The 18,677-nt window shown below is 40.5% G+C and overlaps 1 protein-coding gene across 1 annotated transcript in view; it reads right to left on the bottom strand.

Annotated features, from left to right (window-relative positions):
• TCERG1L (transcription elongation regulator 1 like) overlaps positions 1–18,677 on the bottom strand; it is a 240,357-nt gene that overhangs the window by 128,986 nt on the left and 92,694 nt on the right. The gene's annotated exons all lie outside the window — the stretch shown is intronic.

The raw sequence follows: 18,677 nt of genomic DNA, 5'->3' as shown, positions 1-18,677 counted from the left end.
CTGTGTTTTGAAAATATTTACATTTCATTAAAATTAAGCTCTGTTGTGTTTCTGAATGCCAGGCTGGCAAGTCAATTCTGCATAAAACAGCTTTTGGCAGAATTTCCCCAAATTAATGTCGACATAATGAGATGATCTCAGGGATCATGTGTATGGATGTTAATATGCAGGTATTTAACTAATTGAGTAGTTGATAGAATTTCTATTGACTTCTCAATTAGTCGATAGGCAGCTTGGCTCAGTTCAGACTCGCACTATGCAGTGGTGTTTTGTACCGCACCCGGCACAAGCCAGAACAGAGCTGGGATGCCTACCCAGCTGGCAGCAGCTCTTGTGTACGGGGCTTCCAGTGGGGATTTAGGACCTCCTGCGCACAGGGACTGCTGCTGTGAAGCAGCCCCTATCCACGGACAGGTTGCTGCAGATGGCAGCTACTTCATAGCAGCAGCTCCTGCCCTCCCCTGCCTGGTGGCGGGACAGGTGGCACCACATAGACGATGCCGGGGGGAACTGGCTTTTAAGCTGGCTCATCCCAGCACTGGTTCCTGTCCCCCCCCCCCCACACACACACACACGCACTGTGCTGCTCTGTATGGGTATGTCTACACTACCCCGCTAGTTCGAACTAGCGGGGTAATGTAGGCATACCGCACTTGCAAATGAAGCCCGGGATTTGAATTTCCCGGGCTTCATTTGCATAAGCCGGGCGCCGCCATTTTTAAATCCCGGCTAGTTCGAACCCCGTGCCGCATGGCTACACGCGGCACGGAGTAGCTAGTTCGGATTAGGCTTCCTAATCCAAACTAACTACTCCATGCCGCGTGTAACTGCGCGGCACGGGGTTCAAACTAGCTGGGATTTTAAAATGGCGGCGCCCGGCTTATGCAAATGAAGCCCAGGAAATTCAAATCCCGGGCTTCATTTGCAAGTGCGGTATGCCTACATTACCCTCCTAGTTCGAATTAGGAGGGTAGTGTAGACATACCCTATCAAAGGGGTGACTCGACTACCCGATATGCCTAGATAGGCTTATTGGGTAGTCGACTAGTTGACTACTCTTTTAAATCCCTAATCATGTGTAACCCACACACCTAGGTGGGCTGTATTATCCCATGTAGTGACACCAAGACCACTTACAGAGAGAATAATGAGTCTGCTCCACAGTCTTAGCTAATAGCTAGCTGGCTTTTAGCTCATGTACTGAGCTAAAGAGGTTCCAGGTTCAATTCTGCCTGTAGGCATTACACATGCATATTGGAGCTTTGCCATTTTTAAAGTTTCAGGGCCTTTTCCTGTAATTCCTTACTAACAAGACTAATCCATACTCATGCAGAAAATGTCACTGAAGTTAATGGGATTACATACAATATTGCAAGTATAAATTGACTCATCACAGGATCAGAACTAAACAATATTACTTTTATATTTATCATGAAAATACAACAAATAGTAAAGAAAAATGGAAAACAAGACCCAGTCAGGTGAATGTTCTCAGAAGTTAACTAAAGCTGATAAAAATATAATCCATTCGCTATCAATAAATTTACTGAGACTCATAATGAACAAGAATGAGTTAATGTATTTGAAATTGGGGAAGTAGAAACAACATTTCTTAGACTAGATCAGCCTCAGCTGAGGAGAGTTGAGAGTTCCTGCATAGCAAATTGTTCCAAGCCTCTTCTCGCTGCGGGTATGTGCCTTAACACTGTATTTTCTTGTTTTCAAAGATTTAAACCTGGGTACATTCAAAATTGTGGCAGCGCCTGGAGGATCTCCCAACAAATTTTCTTCTGGGTTACTGAAGTTTTGGGGCAGTAAGCAATAAGTGGATTCTTTCCAGTTGTTATTGTTATAACTGCCTAAATTTAACCAAAATATTATATTTGTTAGCTGACCATGAAACAAATATTATACTGCTTAATAATTTAACGTTGTTGTTCTTTTGACACCCAATTTGTGTGCAAGCCTAACATTTCAAATGATAGCGATGCATGAACATATGTCAAACCAATTTCTTTGAGCACAAAAGCTTTTGTGTTTTTTGCACATTTACAACAGAGACCTCATGAATAATAAATAAGTATGAACTGAGCCATTACAAGAGTTAGAATCCAGCATGTGCATTATTTGGCTTCTACTTGTTCAAAACAAGCAAACTGACCTGTTCCTATTCTCTTATTCTGAACACAAGTTATTTGAAATGATCCTGGTGTATGTGAAGGGAAGAAGGGAGAAAATAAATTGAGTTTAAATTTCTGTAAAGCTCTGAATCACTATGTCTGTCTGCTATTTATAAACTGATCCATTATCAAGGGTGTTAACACATTTTTTTTTCTCTATAGAGGGTCATTAGCACTGAACTCCCTTCTAAAGTAAGGCATTGAAACAAATAAAAACATTGACCCTTTGGTGACAGAATTCCTTTGTTTTATCTCCTTTGTGAAAACAGTCTACTGCTCGACCTATGAATTTCCTCTCCTACACATTGTTGAACCTTAGTAATATTTTTAAAAAAATGTTTCCTGGCTTTTATTTCTATAACAAAACTCTTCTCTTAAAATTCCAAACATTTAATTGAATCAATACTTGGATGCAAAAAAAAAAAAAAAAAAAAATAACACAACCCACCAGTCTTGGGCTGTGGAAACAGAGTTTGAACCTTTTTGCCTAGCAGCACGCATAACAATGTACCTTATAAAAAAGCCTAAGGTAAAACTTACATAGGAGCTAGATGATTTGAGAAAACAGAACCAGTATATTCACAGTATACTGGATTCAAAATCTTTGATGTTACTGGATTCAAAAGTACTCAAGGGTTTTATTCCATAATTTCTTGTCATGGAATTTTTTGGACAAATACCCAGACACAAAGAGTGTACCATAGGAAGCCATTCTCAGACCTGCCCTGTAACTGAGGGTATGTCTACACTACCACCCTAGTTCGAACTAGGGTGGTAATGTAGTCAACCGGAGTTGCAAATGAAGCCCGGGATTTGAATTTCCCGGGCTTCATTTGCATGTTGCCGGGCGCCGCCATTTTTAAATGTCCACTAGTTTGGACTCCGTGCTCCGCGGCTACACGCTACTCCTCGTGGAGTAACGGTAGTTCGGAATAGGAAGCCTAGTCCGAACTACCTAGTTCATGCTGCGTGTAGCCGCGGGGCACGGAGTTCGAACTAGCGGACATTTAAAAATGGCGGCGTCCGGCAACATGCAAATGAAGCCCAGGAAATTCAAATCCCGAGCTTCATTTGCAACTCCGGTTGACTACATTACCACCCTAGTTCGAAGTAGGGTGGTCGTGTAGACATACCCTTATATACTCAGTTCAAATTCTACCATTAGTAACCTTTCCATAGAAGTCATGAGAGTTGAGTCTTTTTTTTCTCATGCATTTTTCTCTCTCATGTTCCTTCCTTGTATGTTTACCCTGTTTTAAAAACATTGCAGTTGTGTGGAATTCAGCTGTTTATTTGAGCTATTTAAGATTCAATGGACACAATAAGGAAACTTTTTACTTGACCGTTGAGGTATTTTAAAATGGTGTTATTGGTTGTTAAATATATGTGATTTTTTTGTTTTGTTTTTTGTTTTAAATGAGAAACGGAGCAGCCTCAGAAGTAAAAAAGTGGTAAAAACAGAGTTCTTTCTAGAGCCAAAGAAACCTGTTCTAATTTTATCCAAACTTGTTGTGATGCTGCACTTTGACTTCGTCACCTCTATAGTCACAATGCTTGTGCTAGCATATGTGATCAGGAAATCTGGAGCATCCCACCAGATGTGAAACAGCTGAGAGGTAAGGGTAACAGAGGCAATGTTTTCTAAAATAACACATTTTAAAAATATGCCAAACATATGTTTACAACTATACTTGATATTATAGTTCATTAAAAACAGATTAGGGTTCTTAACAAAATGAACTTCTTGGCACCATTTTTTCCCCACTGGCAGCATCTCCTTTCAATGATTCCTAGAACTTACTTAGCACAGAAATTAGCATATATTATCACTAAAGCTGTTTGGAAAAGTTCCAACAAAACATTTTGGAAAAAATTGCCAATATGTTGTAATTGGAACATTAGACAAAAATGATTAGATTTCGATGAACTTTTGATAGACCCCATGCAAGGTTCCTTTGGAAATCTGCCTATTTTCCTGCTAACTCATCCACCCAGCTCATTTGAGCTTAGGAAGCTGAGAGAATACAGGCTCTTGGTTCTCCTTTAGCCTGCCTAACCAGCTGTCATGGAGCTGGGAAACATGGACACCCTAGCAGGAGTGGCAAAAATTAACATTCTTGTCATTTTTTGTCGAAGACAGTAAGCCTCATTCTACGAGGAATAACACTAATAGTACTCTGTTGAAAAAAGGTGCTATTGCATGCAAACTGTGCTCTTTTGAAAGAGAGCATCTAGACCCTCTTTCGAAAAAGCGGCTTGCTTTGTCGACAGTACTGGTTGTAGTCTAGATACTCTTTTTCAACAGAGGCTTTGTCAACAGTATCTGTTGACAAAGCCTCTGTTGAAAAAAAGTGTACAGTCTAGACGTACCCTGGGAGTCTGGCTGGTTCCCATTCCTTTGAGCATCTCATTAGAAATGGGAAAAAACTGGGCTTTTGTTTGTCACATCATGCTATGACACATTTTTTTTTTTTTTGCCATTAGGTATTTTCCATATCCAGGGCTAGTCCTAGACCATATTACACCCCAGGTTACGAGTTTCTTTAGTGTCCCTCCTTGCCCGCTTGTTAAACTTTTGAACACTTTATTTTTTATTTCTTTTGTAGCCCATTTCACAGCTTTGATGCATAATTTGGATGCATAACTTCTCCCTGTCATATTAAAATGATAAATGTGCATGCTAGGTTCTGTAAATCTGTACTTATTTATGCTATACAGAATTTTTTTTAAAATGTTTCCTCTAAGCTTCTAGAACCTTTCCAATTTTAAGAATAACTGAAATTGAGCTATGCACTAACTCTAGGTGCCCAAATATTAAACAGTGTTACAGTAGGTGAGAACCTTAACCTTAGTCCTCACATTTTCATTCCTTATCTCCGGGTAAATCTGCTAATTTCTTAGTAATAGGAGTTCAGTCATTTACACTTCACTCCTCAATTTCTTCAGCACTGGGAAAATTGCTAGTGCCTGAAGCCCAGTCTATGTTCTGTTTCAGATATTTTCCCATCAAAGTTGCCCTTTGTTGCAAACTAAATTGCAATTGAGCTCATTGCTTTCTATACTGAGCTCCTTTGGGGACATTTTTAATTTTTTAGAGGGGAAAACGTATGATATTAAAGAAAGCTATAGTCTATGTTCTGCAGTTTTCAAAAGTTATCAAACATTACGTTAACCATAGCAAAAGAAGTAACAGTATTTCTTTTATACTATTGTGTAGGATTTGATAGATCTCTTGTGTCACGTTAAATTTGACCTTTATTAGTCATTAATTACACTTCTCAAGTCTTAAAACATTACACAATAAAACAAGGTTCAAAAAATTGCAGCTGGACTCTCACATTATACTTATCTCATTGACTGACTTGTGATGTGCAGCACTTTATGTACCCATGAGGGAATGGCTAATCACATTCTAGGTGAAAAGGAAAACGTTCTTGTATTCCAGGTAGGTTACACCAGCTTCTACACTGGCCCAGAACATTCTAGAACATCAATGAAAACTTAATCCCCCTACAAAATAGCTACAATATATTACTTCAAACACTCTACTTCAAACATTCTGTGGTTCCTTGTGCTTCTCACAATGGCGCCTCAGGCACCCAGCATCCCATGTGGACATTTCCCCTAAACCTGCCCTGTATACGTAGAAATGTACTGTGATGGTGCTTAGGTGTTTCAATGATAATTTTACTCATAGTCTGGAATAGAAAAAGCAAATACTTTTTTTTAAATAGACATAAAAGCAGCCACATCATAAAGACAGTTCTATATTTTAGGCAGTACCCATGCATTATTTGTTACTGTATCTGTGAAACTGGAACTCTTAATGAAACATAAATTGTTTATAGACATTTTGGCAGCGCAGGCTATTTTGACACATTTTCAAACTATCCAAACTTGATTTGCTTTTGAACACTAAGGAATCCAAAATTTTAACAACATAAGTCAACAATGACTGGTTGTGCCTCCCACTCTGCCAGAACATCAAAAGCTCCAATAATCTAGACCTGTGAAAACCAGGAAATAGAGTTAAGGTACAAAGCAGCCCTGCTCTGCAACCTTAAATTCTGCCTTATCAGGCAGATTGGGACATCATTTAGACAGCGACTGTAGCACTCAAACCTTCCAGGTGCACTGTGGAGATACAATGCATGAATAAAGACAGAAAAACTGTCACACTATGGCCTAACTAACTAATTATTCATATTTATACTGCAGCCATCTTATAAATCAATTTTTTACCCTGAATAATTTTACAAATGTGGCTATTCCAAAAGGACAGTGAATGCCAAATACCAGGTGACTGTTTAACAGCCTCCCCACTAAAATTGTATCTACATGTTGTTTGCACTACAATACCGCAGTTATATACTGTACTTGGTTGTTATTGATGTGTGCAAGAAACAGAATAGTAGGATTTATATTAAGTCAAGAATTTAAGCCATGATTGTCTTTGACTGGATGTATTCTGGTCCCTCGGCACAATTTAGAGCAGCCCAAGGACAGTTCTAAATTATAGTGCTGCAGGAGTCCCCTAAAAGCAGATCCTAGGGGATCACAGAGAAGCTAACTTTATGTCCATAAGCTAACCCTAGCTTGAAGGTTTCATTACAACAGCTTCATGCCATTAAAAGAATCTGCCAACATTGCAGTGACCCACCTAAGGCCAGCTGTGTTGGCTATTGACTTTATTCGCTCTACCAGTGGGAAGCAAAACAATCATGGCACAGATAAACAGCAATGCATAAATTCACGTATCTTTGAAAAAGTACAGTGTTATCACTAGAAAGTTGCTGTAAATTTACATTTATCACGGTTTCTGTATTGTTGTGCTTTTGAGAGGTACCCTATTGCTTAAAGAGTCAATGATATTATTTGAATTTTCACTTCCAAAATTCACAACCTATGATGTAAACACATACACAACAGAGGTCTCTCCTCATTTCTGAGCAATGGTTTAATAATAGAGCTCCCTATTGAAGTCTAAGATTACTAAAATGAATGTATTTTTTACATACGGCAGACACTACAATCAGTGTGATTATAAACTATTACAATTATACTACACTCAGATAAACAAAGTACATTTTGTGCTTCTTGACTTTTCTGCATACCTCCTAATTCACAGAATTCAGCCATTAGTGGTTATTAGTGTCAATTGGCAATGTTCTACTTAAGTTATCATCGGTATATTTAGCTTTTCACCCATTATTTTAGTTTGCTTAGACTCAGGGTAAAATACTCCGGACATATCAAAATATGCTCCAAGTAGGGTTGCCAGGTATCTGGTATTCAACCGGACAGTCCGGTATTTTCGGCGCCTGTCTGGTAAAAAATTCAGAGAATACCGGATACCTAAAACGTCCAATATTTTCTGAATTTTTCCTCGGCCAGGAGGCAAAAATGCCGGGCACCTAGCAACCCTACAAACACTCAGAGCCTGGCCTTCTCCGCCCCCCCCCCCCCAGAACCTTCCCTGGCCCCCAGCACCACCAACTCCAGCCCTCATGCTTACCTGGTTCCCCAAGGCTGCTGGCACAAAATGGCTGCCAGGCAAAAGGCCAAGGAGAAGCAATGCTTCCCCTGGGTCTTAGTGTTCAAATTCTCCCCTGTTCCTATCCCTGCATCCCTGCACTTAAAGGGGACATGCTGTTTTATTTATTTCTTTATTTTTGGCTTTAAGTCCTTGGAATCCTTTTTTTTGGGGGGGGGGGGGTTCAACTTTGGTCTCCCCTCCCCCCTTTTTTCCTTTCAACAGAATTTTTTCCTGGTGTGTTTGTTTTTTTGGTGGGGGTGGGATAATTTGGTATTTTTGTTCCAACCATCTGGCAACCCTAGCTCCAAAAAGGGTCAGGGCCTCAAGAGGATGGAGAACCTGGGGGCAGCCAGCCCTCAGTGCTGCCTGGAGCATGCCACACCATAGTCCTCCACTCCCAAGCAGGCCTCAGAGCCAGCTAGACATCTCCCTCTGCCCCTATGCAGTGCTTTCTCCTCCTGGCCCCACATTATCAGGCCTGTATGGGTACGTCTAGACTAGGGGTTTTTTTTCGAAAGGAGATATGCAAATTTGGCACTAAGTTGCAAATCTTCTTCTGGTCACTTTTTCAAAAGTTCAAGTAATCTGGATGTGGGTTTTTTGGCAAAAAACCCTTTTTGAAAAACTGCATAAACCTTTTTTTTTAGGAAGAGCAGTTTTTTCAAAAAAAGTGTTTTTTTGTTGTTTTTTTTAAACCACTTCCAGACTACTTTCGCTTTCGGAAAACCAGCTTTTGAAAAGTGATTGGAAGGATATATGCAAATTAGCATTGAATTTGCATATCTCCTTTAAAAAAAAAACCTAGTCTAGACGTACCATATGTGAAGTTATAGGGGAAGGAATCTATCTTCTTGTATGTTGTCCAGCACATTTGGATGCTGCCATTGTACAACTGTATAATAAATAATAAACGACAACATCTCTGCTTTTGTTCCCACATTTCTAACACCAGAATTTCCCTACTCCTCTGTATTTAATGAGATATTCTAAACTGCTCTGCAGTGAAAAACAAGAACATGTTAAATCTATACCTTAAAATACTCATAAGGGAGTTCTTACAATGTTCTTCTGAAAGGATTTTGTACTTTGATCTACTTCATGGTATTGGTACTTCTGTCGTCTTTAGCCTGGAAATGGCAGGGGTAGAGTATGTTGGTTCTCTGTTTTGGGGATATATACATCTATGATGATGCATTTGCCCCACACTGATACATAAAGGGTTAAACAGCCAATCATCTCTGAGCCAGCAATAACTGTCTCCCCTTGGCCAGGCTTCATCATGTCTACAAAGTAATATATAAACATCATCACCAAGAAAACCTTTTTCACTCTGATACTTCCTGCATGTTACAAATACATTCAACTCCACCAGAATGCTGAAATAACTGCAATTGAACCATTGGATCTATTTATTCCTTGTAATAACTAACATTTTAATGTAATTTGAAACAGATCATGGGAAGAGAGGAGGATTATAAAATACCAATTAGAATTATTTTAAAAAGTGAAATTTTGTTAAATTCCCTTGGCTTTTATTAATTTTGCATTGTGCTTGACAATACAGCATGCTTATAAACCTGTCCCCTTGAATAAAAAAAATAGTTTACAAAGGCTGACATGCTTATTTCTGTTCCAAGAGCAATTCTAAATCTGGGAAAAAAAACTGTTTTCTTGTGATGCCATGAAAATTGGGATTATAGCCATAAAAATTAGTATTACAGATGAGACAGATTTTCTGGTCTGCAGCTGAAGCACTGAAGCATAGTCTTATTAAGTAAGCAACCAAAGGAAGGAAATCTATAATCTCTGAAAAAATGGGAAGAAGGGGAACAAAATACATAATCCTGAATCTCATTCAATGCATTAAGGATAAATCAGACAGTTATTTAAATGCATATTGAAAATCAATTCTATATTGTATCATTTAAAAACAAATAAGATATTTTAATTTAAGAACATAAGATCCTTCTTTTGCTGAAGGCTATTTTCAACAGAAGTCCATAATTCATTGTGCTCTCAAGCGCAGCAGACAAGCTGTGTAGTTTTACACCAGCTTGATCATGTTGCAAAAGACAGACTGTGCTAGGAAGCATCTGTCAAAAGCTGTGTACACAGTTTTGCCCCTACGGCGGATGGGTCAAAAACTGATGCTAATTGATTTCTTCAAAGAAACTGAGATGGAACATTGTTTCAGCAGATTTGCAGGAGGCACTAAGAGGAAATGAACTAACTGACCTTTGTGCCTCTGAAGATTTTCTCCTAATTTTGAAACTCATTTCAGAACTGTTTATCTCAAATTATGACTCATTCACACTAGGAGCAGAACTCTGCTAGCTAAAAAAGCTTTCAGAATTGGAGGTCTAATTTACTACTTGGTGTAAGCCTGAAAGCTCAAGTAAATGGAATTGCCTTCTGGTAGAAACATTATGCCCAACAGTACTAAAAAGCCAGTGCAAAACTGACTGTTCTTAGTATGGTTTTCCATAGTGTAGACACTTTTTGTGGAGAGGGAGGAGCTATGTCTACTTGTCTATATTTTATGCCAATAGCTCATTATATCAAATGGGCACATAACAACGGTTCTCATTCACTTGACCCTTCTTGTCCTCCCCTCTTTTCACAGTTAGGTTAAAATAGTATATTTTTCTTTTTGTTCTGACAGTGGCAAGATTTGTGCCCACTCATATGTTCTATAGTCATGAGTCAGCTCACAAACACTCTATGGCTATGTCTATACTACAAAGAGAAGTTGGAAAAAGATTTGTAAATTGTGAACTGCAATTTTTTTTATCTTTTTCTGCTTTTCTTACAAAAGAGGCTTTTCCAACATTTGGCCTGTCTACGTGGGACCAAATGTCAGAAAAAAAACCTCTTTCAGAGCATCCCATCTTCCTCGCATCTTTGTGAGACAGGCAAAGGGTCCTGCACTGCTCTCCCGTGCTCTGATAATGGTCACCAATGACAGTGCAGTTAACCATCAGGTTCCTAACTGTTTCCTGGCATACTGTGTGATATGGATAGGAGCAACCTTAGTTTGTTTTGGGCATTCACAGAAGAGCTGAAGATGATGGGCCATCACTTTTGGGCTCAGGTAAAAAAGCACTGAATGGAGGAATGGCATCATCATGAACAGGGCTCGACAAACTATACAATCTACTTGCCCATGGTGAATAGATTTCAGCCGCGTGTCCCCTTCATTCATGGCACGCACATGCGCAATGCAGCTCTTGCTCATGTGCAGTACGGGGCTGGCGAGCAATTTTAATTGCTGTTTGTCAAGGCCTGATCATGAAGGTCTGGGATGAAGAGCAGTGCAAATGGAACTTTCAGGTGTGGAAAGGATTGTGGTGCAGCTAACGGGGGGAAGGGGAGAATTATAAAAATCTCTAACATTCTCCCACAGGCAGGGGTCATTGTATCAAATCTCACTACTGAGGGGAAGCAGAGAAGTGAGGTTACAACTACTACACCATTGTGGCTTCTCTCCTGGTCCTTATGGTGATGTTTTGTTCCCTGCACAAGTGATTGCTGAATGTCATGGGAAAGTTCCAACAATGGGGAAAGGAACAAAACAGCTCTTCCAAGAACCTTCAGCAGAGGCTTGCTGGGTACATCCATTAAACTTTCCCAAAGATAATCTGGAGGGTTCCTGTGAGCACTCAGCATGCATCAACTCCCTGTTCCATTGTACTGGGAAATGTCCACTGCACAGAAACACAGATGGTCATTTACATTTTTATAACCTGAACCCACCTCCACACTATATAAACCACAGTCACTTACCAGACATTTTCTCACCTGCTTCTTGCTCACCAGAAAGCAATAGTTGAGTCTGGCTAGCACCTGTGGAGTAGTGAACTGTTCCTGGCTGCCTACCCTCTGGGGAGTACCATATCATCATCTAACTCCACCTCTTCAACAATTACTTCATTCTCTGGGTTAGTCCTCTTTCCACTGTCTCTAGGCCCACTAAAGTATCCACGGGGCCCTTCATGAAGCAGGGCGCATTGTGCCCAGCTTCTCATAAAGCCATCAAGTCTAAGGTAAAGCATTGGAGCAATTGTTTGCCTTCTTTGTCTTATGGTATGCCCACCCCAGCTCCTTTATCTTTGCTCTGCACTGCAGCATGTCCCGATCATAGTCCTTTTTGCACAAGCCTCAAGAAATCTGTCCATTTCTACAGCTGAAGAACAGCTGGGATTTCACAGCCTCCTCTCCTCATATACTGAGGAGATTCAGCAGCTCTGCGGTGGTCCAAGTAGGAGAGTATATGCTTTGATATGCCACCACAATCAACTGGGAAGTTGCAATGAGACCTTTCCAAGCTGAACCAACAGGAAATGGAAATTCAGAATTTCCTGGGGCTTCTAAAGGGAAAAAGTACATTATTGTTTACCTGGCTGCAAGGCGGTGGAGTTCAAACAGCTGACCAGAGAGGTCAGGATGGGCATTGTGGGAAATCTCCTGGAGGCCAATTAAAATGATAAAATCAAGCCTGGTATTTACACAAGTACTTTGTCGATAACATTTTTGCACAAAAACTCTTGTGTTTTGTCAGGGTGGTTTTATTTTGTTGAGAAAAGGTGACATTTTTGCTACCAAAGGTCAGATCGCAGTGTGTACACATTCACTGTTTTGTCGACAAAACTCTGTAGTGTAGACAAAGCCTAGGAAAAAGCTATATTTTAACTCAACTTAAATTGTCATAATAACTAACCCATATTACAGTCCCAGTGAAGACAAGGAAACTATAACGTTAACCTATACAGGCAGTCCCCGAGTTATGCGGATCCGACTTATGTCGGATCTGCACTTACGAATGGGGCTTTCTCGCCCCGGAGCTCTCAGGCAGCGGGACCGCCCAGAGCGCAGCGGACCCACCACCTCGACCTCCGGGGTGAGAAAAGCTGCTCCAGGTGCCCCTCGTCTGCTGGGGACCGTCTTGCAAAGCCTCAGAGGCGCGGGACCCCTCCGCCTCCCGGCTTTGCTCCAGGTGTCCCTGGTCTGCTGGAGACGGTCCCCAGCAGACCAGAGGCACCGGGAGCAAAGTCTCAGCGGCGGCGGAGTCCTGCACCTCCGAGGCTTTGCCAGAACAAAGGCTCAGAGGCGCGGCATGCCGCCACCGCTGCCGCTGCCGCTTTGCTCCCGGTGCCTCTGGTCTGCTGGGGACCATCTCCAGCAGACCAGGGATACCTGGAGCAAAGCTGGGAGGCGGAGGCGGAGGAGGCGGAGGAGGAGGAGGTAGGGTTGCCAGTTAGTTTAATCAAAAAATACCAAACACTCCCCTCCTCCCCCAAAAACAACACTGGGGAAAAAATTCTGTTGAGAAAAAAAGGGGAGGAGACCAAAGTTGTTGAGAAAAAAAAGGACACAGAGTAAAGCATAATAATAATAAATAATAATAATTAATAATAATAAAAACAGCATAGCCCCTTTAAGAACAGGTTGGGCTCTGCCTCTTCTAACAGGCTGCCGGCAGCCGGTGGCCATCTTATCTTCCTGCTCCGGGCCAGATGGCTCCCCTGCAGAACCAGGTAAGTGAGGGCTCAGTTGCTGAGTGTGTGTAGAGCTGCCAGGTGCCCGGTATTGACCCAGACAGTCTGGTATTTTCACCTCCTGGCCAGGAAAAAAAATGAGAAAATACTGGACATTTTAGGTGTCCAGTATTTTCTGAATTTTTTTACTGGACAAGAGCTGAAAATACTGGACGGTCCTGGACAATACTGGACACCTGGCAACCCTAGGGGGGAGCAAGGAGCCAGGGTGTGGGGAGAGGCTGGCTGAGTTTGCTGTAAACCAAAGCTCTGTAAATAGAAAGTGGTAGGAAAAGGCACGAGTGACTACACCAGAAAGGGTCTCCGGCTGATTTGTGGACAAAGAAGGCGTCCCAGGGCAAGGGGCCTGAGCGGGGACCTTGCCACAACGGCTATCCCTCTGAGACAGAAAAAAAGGAAATACTAACAATTTTCCCAGTTCCTGAATTTTTAAGTTCATCTCCCTTATGCTACACTATACAGACTAGCATAGCACCCCCCCCCCACATACACACACACACACACACCCTTCCAAAAAACAAACAAACAAAGCCACTATCAAGAATAGTTTTTAATGTTGTGCAACCAAGGCAATTTCATCGGGGCTAAAAATGTAAAAAGCTTGACTCCAGTGTTAATTTACACCAATTGAGACTATGGCCAGTTTGTCACTCGTTCTCTTACTTAGGGCACATAAATGACAAGAGGCAACTGTGATCATCCTTTCATGTTTTGTTTAGAAACAGTTGTGAAAGAGGCAAATACCAGGATTCGAGGAGAAGTATTAAGCACAGGAATTATCCTTAAGCTCTGTCCATCGTTAATGCTATTATAGACATTAATTTCACATTCATTTTTGACATAGGTGTAAATCCTAATTCACTCTCAACAACCCTGGTATTCTCATACACTGCACATTCATTTACTAGGCAACTCAGCATCTGAAACTGGCACAGAGTAAATGAGTAGCATTAAACATAAGTACCTTCTTTTGTCAATGTCATTGCTTATTACATGCATTCATTCTACTGACTGCCATCTACCAAAGTAGATGTACTATTGAGGAAATGCCAGCTCTTTGCAAGAACGGTATACCTGATGCTAAGTTGTTTATGTAAACATGGTACTTCTTTTGATGTTTTTGAAGATGGTAGCACATCATTTTCCTGTACAAATTATGTACATCTACTCATGTGATGAAAAGCAATGTTATTCCCCATTTCCATGAATTCATGCTAAAATGTGAGCCATTTAGTCACCCCATCTTCCCTAAATGTGAGCATACATTTATATCAACCTTTCCCTTACTCGCACAATTAAGATTCTCTGAGAAGTGGGTGATTCTAGAAATGCATGCAATTGACCTCAGAACATAAGCTTGAAATTCCCAACAAATTGAAAATCCTGCACAGGGTACTTTGAATACACTTTTCTGTACATTTGCTTCCCTCTATTTCACACATCCAAAGGAGGTGTATAGCATTTAACTGTGGCATTCTGAGTACCAGCCAGCATTCCACCACGCACGCTTTTCAGAGTGTGCCACGGGGCAGAATCACCGCCACGGCACCTCCTGCCATTTGCACTGGGAATTAGTTCATCACCAGGATGTCTCCCTCTGGCTGGTGTCTCCCCATGTCCTCACTCCATGTTCCAGTTCTGCACCTGCATCGCTCCCGGACCACGGCGTCCTCCTCAGGATACTGCTTTCTGGCAGTATCCAATACAGATGTCTCACAGTCCCCCTTTTGTGGGAGAGGGCTTATCAACAGTCCCGTATCTCTGCACTCTGGGATCCTCTCCCCCCCAGAGAAGCCTCAATCCATCTGTAACCTTGCCTCAGTAACCCACTGCCAGTCATCATTTAGCCCCTTAAAACTGCAGTCTGAAATGGCCTCTCATCATTGGCAAGGGGGTGTGGACATGTTGCCTTTTCCTATCACTGACTGTGTTCCTGCAGCCTCAGTACACTTAGGCCTTGTCACAGGCCTTGCATCCTGGGAGCGAAGTCAGGCCAGAGCTCCCCAGCTCTGCCTGACTTTCCCTAGCACTGCCCTATCTATCTCAGGAAGTCTCCAGCTTCCCTGAAAGCCAGATCTCTCCTGCTCCCCAGCTGGAGCAAGAGTGTGTGTCTCTCTTTGCCTCCCTCTGCGAGCCCTTATTTATAGAACGTCAAGCTGTATTCTATCCTCTGGATGAGCCCTTATTGGCAGTATCTGCTTCAGCTGTGGGCTTTGCTCTATCATCCCTCACCCAGGGCTGGGTTTTACTCTTAAAGGGCCAGTGTGGGGCAGGTCTGATTTGGCCACTGTCACACATATGTAATGGTACTTGCTCAGTGAGCAGTCTTATTCTTTTTAATACATGTAAGTTTGGCAAGACAGGTGTTTTAATAGCTAAAAGGTACAATTCATTGGTTCCAGGGTAAATCTTCCACTTTAGATCTAACCTTCTCTAATAATCTATGAAGCAAACCTGTCACGTTATTGTGCTCACGCAAAAGAAAATCCTTGGAGCTTTTTAACATTTTCGTGCTACATTTTGTTGCCTAAGAAATTCTGATATAAATCTGATCTTTATCATAGTTTGGTACCTTCAAGTGTGATAGAAAAGGAATATGATGAGTGATACACTAGGAAAAAAACAAAAAACAACCCCACCCACTTATGTCCACACACAAAAGACAGTGATGAATTTGATTTTCACATTGTGTGTAGCTAGTAGTAGTCAGAAATAATCCACAGTGTTGCATTTTGGAAGAGAGCCAAGTTCAGATTTATAATTAATTGTATGGAGCCTAGTCAAGGTAATATCACTTCATTTCTTTAAAATTCAAAGTTTACGTTGAGAAATGTCAATGAAACAAAAAACACAGGCACCTACAGGAAAGAATAACAGTTTTAGGGACAGGCCTACTAAGCACTATAAATAATGTGCATTATATTTCTGAATAGTTTCTTTAATGTAAAAATCCTGTGAAAACTGACTCGTTAGCTAAATGCAGATAGGTAGCTCAACTGTACTTTTAGTGCTTAAGGGCCACAAATGACGGTAGTGCTGTATCCACATCAAGACATTCTCAGGCATCATGTGTCTAGCATCAGAGCAATGAGTCAAGTATCATGTATTCTCTCCCCCCACACACTTTATTATATATATATATATATATATATATATATATATATATATATATATATATATATATATATATATACACACGTATACAAGCTAGTTAGAGATTGGCCTTAGGGAAATGATTATTGGTGGAAAGATTTCGTCAGCCACACCCCTATGGCAAATTCAAATTTATTATACAACATAAAAGAAGCTGGGGGCAGGAGTGGAATGATGTGATGCATACTATGTAAAACAAGCAACCTTTTGTTCTACGTTTTGTTGCCCTTTTGTTCTACGTTTTCCAACCTCCCTCTTTCCTGATACTAAATCTCTGTGGGCACATCTACACAGTAGGGCAAAAGTTGAATTAAGCTATGTAGCCTGAGCTTCATCAATTGAGTAGTTGAAGTCAAAATAGCTTAATTCTGATTTTGGTTCTGTCTACACAGCACGAAGTTAAAGGAAGAAAACTTTGACTTCCCTTACTCCTTGTGAAATGAGGTTTACAGGAGTCTGAGTAAGAAGTCCTCCAGCTCTCCATTATTCCAAAATAATGGCTTGCTGTGTAGATACGTCAGTTATTCCAAAGTAACGCTGCTGTGTAGACATAGCCTCCATGTGTTGTGATAAATCACGCCACATGGAGCCTGCTTCTATGCACCATGCGTGAAGGGACTGAATGGTCAGTCTCTCTGGAAAGTACTAAGTACATCTATACTGCTACACACGCATTATTAATAGCAGCAGATACAAAGGAACCAGGTATCATGGGTCAGACACAGACATTGTATTTGAACTTCCATAATGCAGTTCTTATCAGTTATTTATGTCACCCTTGATTTTCAAATCATTTTCCTCCATGTAAATTAACTAATTTCATAGAAGTTTTGCCTGTGAATTTAAGATCTCCTGCTGGAATGTGGGACTTTAGTCCTAACTATTTCAAGGGGAAATTCCTTTCTGACCTTAGGATATTGAAACTCTCATGAGACTATAATTTGTGTATCTTTTGTTAAATGAATGAGACAGTGGATTTTGCTCCAGATAAGATTTGCATCCTAATCTCCCTAAAAAACATCCATCAAGGAATATTTAGACTTCTTAAGACCTTCCATGTAATTTCAGGCATGCTTCTAAACACAGTAAATTCTGAAATTAATCAAGAAACTTCTCCTTTCTCTATGTAAACAATACATGCACAATGATCCTAAATAGTTTTGGTACTCATAACCTTCTGCAGTGTCCACTATACTGTACTTGACTTCTTTATGTAAGTAGCCTTCGGAATGGGAATTACTCTAAATCAGGGAAAAGAGAAATTTACTTTCACCCTGCAGAAGGTTGAACCATCATCAGCAAAGGAGAGTTGTAATTAGATATTCCTTCAGAAAGCATTTTTCCACATTTAATAGTAAAATACTGCATATCAAAACATAACACTTGCTTTTGCATATAACATACAGCTAAATGGCTATAAGGATATATGTTCTCTTGTTTAAATATGTAACAAGGAGCCAGGGAGAAGATTTGGGGAAGGTTCTTTAGAGACAGAGTAACTTATTGGATCACGTTCTTTCCCTAATTTCTTAATGAAGTTCTTCAGTGTTAGAAAAATCAGCTATTTCTGGGAATTTTTACTGGTGCCACATGATAAAAGCAATACACATTTCTTGCACAAAAATATTCTTTGCCATATTACTCAACACCCTGTTCAAAGTTGAGTAATTTTAGGCTTTTTATAACAGTCACACTGACCAATTTAATTCTGTAGATCAGAGTTGGATACACTTATTCACATCAAATTGTCTTTTATTCTGGAAGCAGTTCCTTGAACTTCATTGTGATATAACAGAGATCCAGATACCACCCAACAGTAGTAAGAGGATCACAATCTATCTCTTGACTCTGAGTGACCTCAGAAATCTGTCATCTGAGGAGGTTCTAAAATGGACAGTGTGCTACCAAAAAAAAAAAAAAAAAAAAAAGAGAGAGAGAGAGAGAAGGTGACCAGAACTCAGAGTCTGTTAGTAAAGAGGCATTCCCAACTCTCTATTTACCTTTTCCATATAGCACAGGTTAATGTGATGACAGTTTTTATACCCAAATGTTAATGACAAAGAAGAGTTTAGATCATACCATTTTGATTACAAATCATAAATCAGCTCTATGACATGTAACTTTATTCAGTATTATTTTTAAGAAGAAAATGACTTTTAAGTGAAATATAGAGAATATAATTATCTCTCACATAGTTAAATCTTTTTGACCCATACTGAAAATAATGCCCTTAATTACTACTCACCTATAGAA

Source organism: Pelodiscus sinensis, chromosome 8 (genome assembly GCF_052426305.1).
Source record: "Pelodiscus sinensis isolate ZL-2025 chromosome 8, ASM5242630v1, whole genome shotgun sequence".
Taxonomy (NCBI): domain Eukaryota; kingdom Metazoa; phylum Chordata; order Testudines; family Trionychidae; genus Pelodiscus; species Pelodiscus sinensis.
Note: the sequence above shows the minus strand (reverse complement) of the source record. Positions and strands in the feature narration are given on the sequence as shown.